Source organism: Poecilia formosa, unplaced genomic scaffold, assembly GCF_000485575.1.
Source record: "Poecilia formosa unplaced genomic scaffold, Poecilia_formosa-5.1.2 Scaffold96, whole genome shotgun sequence".
Lineage (NCBI taxonomy): Eukaryota > Metazoa > Chordata > Actinopteri > Cyprinodontiformes > Poeciliidae > Poecilia > Poecilia formosa.
The window spans coordinates 386,755-393,387 of NW_006800035.1; the positions used below are offsets into that span (position 1 = coordinate 386,755).

The following is a 6,633-nucleotide window of genomic DNA, read 5'->3' on the forward strand; positions in this document are numbered from 1 at the left end:
CAGACTAGCTTCATTTGCTGCATGAAATCCTGGAGGCCAGGTAAGTTTCCAGGATTTACATGGAATAATTCGCACATTACCCATTGTGAGGCCAGCAAACCTTTTCAGTCAGTGTAGAATGAAGAAATTATTGATTTAACACTTCAGGCTGTTTTTTTAGGCTCACCATAAGTATCCCATTTGCATCAGCCATTTTGTGATGACACATGAAGAAGTAGTTGGGAAAATTAATACTTATTTTTCAAAATATATGTTGAACTAAATATTTAAAGTACATATTGAATTATTTGCTTCTAAATATATACTTTGTAAACTAAGAATTTAGTTTGGAACTGTGACATTTGCAAATGTATGAGTAACAGTGAAAATCTGACTTTAAAATCAGCTATGACAGAATTAAACCAGAATACACAAACAAGAACAAACAAACAGCAACAAGCTTAAAGAAGATGGACGGTCACTTACAGCATCCTTGTCCCCTTTGGGACAAATCTCCTGCCAGGTTTTCTTCATGTCCTCGGGAAGTCTTTGGGTCAAAAGATGATGCAAATTTTAGTGACGGTTCATTTTTGTAAAAATGTTATCAGCTACAGCAGATAAAATTATTATACATGTTGTAATCATGTTCCAGCCCCTAGATATTAGAATATAAGTCACTCTGAGGAGATTTATGATCTGGTTGGATTTTTACCAAATTCCTAACCTCCCCCTGCATACTTCCATACAAACATCAAACATCTGAAAATTACTATAAGGACTAACAGACTAACAGAGTACATTAAAACTCTTGATATAATGTAATGTTGAATAATCATGTTGAGTTCAGTGTGCAGATAAATTGTTCTTTCTTCTGTCCTAACCTGATCCAAAGTGGTGAGTATAAAATGCAATACTTTCAGTCAGACAGAGGATCTTATAGACTTAGATTGGTTTGTGTCTCCATGGAGATATGAGATGGAGTGTAGAAAATAGCCTAAACTTACCTCTGATTTAATGAAGCTTTAGTGTAAGTTTCACTCTGAGGTTCAGGTACTGGTCCAGGTTGAAGTGTCTGAGCACGTTCAGGTTCATGATGTTTCTGTCGTCTGAACATGACCAGACAACCAAAAAGGAAATGCTTTCAGGTAAGTATTTAGAGTCTCACATTCAGGTTAAATGCCCATTTATTAATTGTCTTATGCTTCTCAGGAAATATTTTGTTAGGGGCAGCAAGTCTAGGAGGGAACCTCAGACTTCACTCTTCCTAACAACATCCTGTGTTTCATTCTGGGGGATCCCAAAGGCCTTTCCAGGCCAGAAAGGATTTGTAATACCTCCAGTGACGTCTGATTTTGCCTGGAATTGCCTCCATCTGGGACTTACATGGAAAACCTCAAAAGCAGGAAGCTCATTTCAGCTCCTTTTATATCCAGGGTATCCTCCATTTGGTCCTAATCCATTTTCCCTGACCATAGGTGAGGGTAGGAATGTAGATAAGTCACTAACAGGTTTGCTTTTTGGCTCAGCTCTTTCTTCACCACATGTTGGACAGCAGTGCTGGTGACACCTACTGGTGGGATCACTCTGCTATTACTTTTCTGTTTTATCCAAAATTAACAATCTGCACTCCACTATGTTAAATAAAGCTAACATAGTAATGCATCCAGATGATTTAAGCATATATACATCAGCATTAACTAATACAAAACTAGACACCATTATGAGCAAGGAATTAAAAACAGTGACAGAATGAGTTAATGCAAATAAGATGGTCCTGAATATATCTAAAACTAACTGTATGATTTTGCAGTGAAATTATAATTTAATAGTGGTAATTCAATATTTAATATTAAATTAACAACATCCCTAAATACCAGGCAACTGACAAAAATAACTTATGAAATTAAGGGTTGATGATGAATTATGGAAAAAAATATCAAAAACATGATTGTATATATGGGTAGAGGCTTGTCAATTATAAGAGGACATGCAAGTTTTATTAATTTAAATATCTTGAAAACAGCAGTTAAATGTTTGATGTTATCACATCTTACCTATTACCCAGAAGGGGGATTATAAAATATACAAAACAGCAGTCACAACATATGAAATATGATTATAGTACTAATAATACCATCATCAGTGAACAACATTCTGAACCAGTTATTGGCCAAAGATAGATTAATGCACTCACTGATTATTACACACATATCTGTCTTAAAATCACGTTTTATTACATTTAAAAATCTCACCTTTAATGAAGAGAAACGCAAGTATATAACAAGGCATGAGGTTGTAGGAAACTTTACTACATGTAAAGTATGATCATCAAATGCATTGTTTTTGTGGAGATCTATGTCTGATCTGATTTGAAATTCTCTCTCTCATTCTTTCTCTCTCTCTCAACATAAGAATCAAGTGAACTTCAACTACTCCCTGTAACATACAGTATCTCTAAGATAGGGTGTCTGGGGACACTAGGGGGAAAACTAATTTCGGCTGCTTGTATCTGTGACCTCGTTCTTTCGGACATGACCTAAGGGTCATGACCATAGATGAGGGCAGGAACTTAGACCAGTAAATCAAGAGCTTCCTTTTTGACTCAGCTCTCTCTTCACCATGACAAACCAGTACATCAACCGCTTCACTGCAGACGCTGCACCAATTCACCTGTCGATCTCCCGTTCCACTTTGGAAAGGACACTCTCCCCGACATGGAGAAGGCACTCTATTCTTTTTCAGCTCATTTATTTATGCATATATTGATATAGCTATGATTTTTTATTTTATTTATTGAGATAAAAGATGATAAAAGAAAGAACCTTGAAAATATTGATCAACAGGTTTTGCATGTCATTCAACACATTCTCCTTTTGGTTTTCTCATCTAAGGTGTCACACACAGAGAGACACACACAAACACACACACACACACACACACACACACACACACAAATAATACACATGCACAATAAAGTATAGGCAGCAATGTTATCTAGCTTGGTTAGATAACTGGTGTTAACTAACTTTGAAGAAGGCTAATAGGTTGATTTGTGACAATAACACTGTCACAGTATTGATGATTGACACACACATTTGTGAGGTTAAAACACAGATAATACTTATATGTAAAAATTCTTGCTTTGTAAAATATTATTATTCAGGGGTGACACTTAGGTCTCAGTGTGTTTGGTTCACAAAAATGTTTTCCTGACAGTCACAGTTGGTAAACAAAGATTCCCATTAAATTCCATAGGAAATGAATGCGGGTCATTTTGGACCCACTTATGGAAGAAAGAGGTAGCAATATAAAACATAATATTTCTTAAAATTTGTAAAAGGTAAATTAAAAATTTGAATTGAATTTTTGAGGAATACCTGTAATATGAAGTGATGAAAACGTTTCATTACAAAGATATTGCAAAACGATGACCTCACCGTGTCAAAAAGAACCCACTTCTCCATGCTGACCACAATTTGGAAAATCATAAATTAAACTTAGGAATGGATCACTTTTAACTCCAGTTAGGGTAATTCAGTGCACCCACCTGCTGCTCTTCTGAACAGCTATACATGAAAGACGAGACTCGACTGAACAAACCTTTTAGAAGTCTCACATTTGCGCTTATAACATCTGTTTTTAATTGGTTTACGTGACATTTGAATTTTCATAGACACTGAATTTTGGGTTCTCTTTAGGTGTAAGCCACAATCAATAAAATTGCAAAAATTAAAGCTTGAAAAATCTTATTCTATTGGTAACAACCTTTATAAAACTACCTTCTGATGACTTGATCAGAAGGTAGTGATGTGTACATCTTTATAGAATCAATCAATCAAGTTTATTTGTATAGCACAACAATTCAGTTCAAAGTGCTTTATGTCATAAAACCACGGACAAAGAAATACAAAGTTGTAGAACACACAGTCAACAACTGCCAAGTGCAATCGTTATTCAAAAGAATGTTGATTCATTTTTCATTTATAATTTTCAAAAGCAACTCTAAACAGGTATTTTTTTTAGTCTGGAATGTATAAAGAATAAATGTAATAGATTATGAAAAGATTTATGGGAATCTTAAATGTAAAACTGGTCCTGTTACACAAACCTCTGATTTAATTAGAACCATCATGTTTATCATTATGATAGTTCTAAAGGTCTATCACTGTTGCAAAAACTGAGCCAAACAGAACAGTGTGAATGCGAGTCAAAAACAATATTGTAAAATAGCTCACCATAATGAATGAGCACTGATTAAAAAAAAAAAATGCTTACTTTAAAGTCAATAAAACAAAACCCAAAACAAATAGTAGAGATCTATTCCTTTATAAATTAAGTTGCTGCCATGATGAAGACTGGTTTCAGAAGAACTTACCGAAAACAACAACACCATGAAGGACATGTTGAGCAGTTCTTAGAGGACTGTTTGCTGGTTTTAGGTCCTGCTGCCTTTTTCTTGCTGGAGCACATAAGAACACATGGAACAGATGATGTAGTTTTTTTCTTTGAGACATTGTAAAGAAATAAAGTGAGGGTCATCCCACCTTTGAGCTTTGCTCAGACTCTTGTTTTCCGTGTCCATTCTCTGGTCCATGAGGTCAGACCACTTGGCCTCACCTTCTCCTGTAGAAGAAACTTCATAATCATCTCTATTCTTTTCCAAAGTGTCTTGAATGCATATATAGTCCGCTGTATATCTGCTCTAGTGAAAGTCCTGAACCTGAAGGTTAGGGCCAAAAGCAGTGTTTCTCACTTCGGGTTCTGAGGAGCCACTTCCCTGCATGTTTTTGGTGTTTCCCTTCTACCACACCTGATTTGAATAAGTGGGTGAATAACAGGGATCTGTGGAACTTGACATGCAGGTCATGTAATTATTTCAATCAAGTATTCTGGAACAGAAAGACATACAAGGCAGTAGTCCCTGAGGACTGGAATGGAGAAACTCTGGGTGACTGTATAGAAATGTCAATCCATTCACAGTTGGAAACATTTTAGCTCCAAGAGGTATTTTATAGATGGGTTTTAATGTGTTAACTTATTTACACAGGTCTAAATAAAAGCAGGGGCAGCGGAGGGCTGATTTTTTAATATTTTCTAGGGGCATATGTGGACCTCTACCGAGGCTGGTTGATAAACCCTCCATTACTCATCAAGGAATATGGACTACTATCAAGGACACCCCCTGAACTCACAGCCTTCGCTGCCGCCCTCACCCTGTTGTCCATATCTTGTTTTGATGTGCGGACGTTTTTTGCAACCCCACAGTGTGTCCCTTATTTCCCTCATGTAACCTACCCTAATGTTACTATTATCTAACGAAAGGGTAGCACGTCCAATGGCTCCAGCCTCAGGCACCTGTCTACCCATGTCCTTGTTTTTCGTTCTTTGGATGGGGCGTACTGAAATGTCAATTTCTCTCCCAGAGATTAAAAATGTATATTCATTCATTGTAGTGTCTCAGTGACCTCCTTTGAAAATGAAATGCAACAATCTCTGGTTTGAAGAATTTTGCTTAATATTTAAACCCAATCAATACACAGTCCACTATGTATTTCAAGAAAATCAATTCTCTCTTCTGTTAAACTGTATTTGTTGCCATTCCACCATGTAAAATGTAATCACTGTGGACCGGTTTTTCCTGATCTCACCATACTTACACACTTTAAGCTCCGCCCCTTCTTACAAGAGAAGTAGTTATAGCAGGTCTGGGTTGGAATTTTAAGACCTCATTGAAACTACAGTGTGGAACAGATCTCTAGCAAACATTTCCATAAAAGCAGTAGAGGGAGGTGTGATCTATTGAAATAATCTAAGTGGCTCTCTGTTGTCATTTCACCATGACCACAATCATTTTACATGGATAAATGTTTGAGACTTGATTAAAATGTAATCAGCTGTTTGCTGTCGCCACCTACTGCACAGTTTGAGGTATTGACCATTGAGATATTCACTAACCTGCAATCAGCTTGAAATAGGAATTTCGGTAACACTTTATTTGAAGGGGGGTGAATAAGACTGACATGACACTGTCATAAACACCTGTCATGAACATGAACATGAATATTTATGACTGTTGTCATAAAGCATCATTCGGTAAATTATGACACTTTTAATACAAAGTTGACATTATTCAAAATGTCTTTGTTATGACAACTTGACATTAACCAATAAATCATTACTTATATAAATTTGTTATAAAAGTATTACTGATTGCACTTTAAAAATTAGGTAACTTTATATTATTAAAGGTAAAGTTTAAGCAGTAAGTTTAAACATACTGCAAGTGAAATGTCTTCCCCCAGACTACATTGACGAAAATGGACAGAATGGGAGTTAGAATCCGTAAACCACTGGTTTGACGATGAACTACAACACCAGATGGTGATGACACATTGGTGTGGGTACATTTAGTTTGTTGTTTGGGTTACAGATGACTGAAATCACATGGTCAAGCTCTCCTCCATAAAGCTGAAGCAGTGCCAGGCTAAATTCTGCCTCTGGTTCTATCCAAGAGTTAAGAGAGAAAAAACCCACTCAGGACTCTGAGAGCAACAGAAGAACAATATGAAGTTAAAACTTACCCTATACCCTGATCCAAATCTTTGATTTTCCTTCTGCTTTGTTTACACACATTGGAGTTTGAACAAACTGCAC

At 36.3% G+C, this 6,633-nt stretch overlaps 1 long non-coding RNA gene across 1 annotated transcript; it reads right to left on the reverse strand.

Annotated features, from left to right (window-relative positions):
- Positions 1–989: 989 nt before the first annotated feature.
- On the reverse strand, positions 990–6,633 carry LOC107836915 (uncharacterized). Its single transcript, XR_001662888.1, has 4 exons — positions 6,561–6,633; positions 4,524–4,602; positions 4,355–4,438; positions 990–1,085 (listed from the first exon to the last, which is right to left on the reverse strand). It is a non-coding gene; the product is annotated as an uncharacterized LOC107836915 (long non-coding RNA).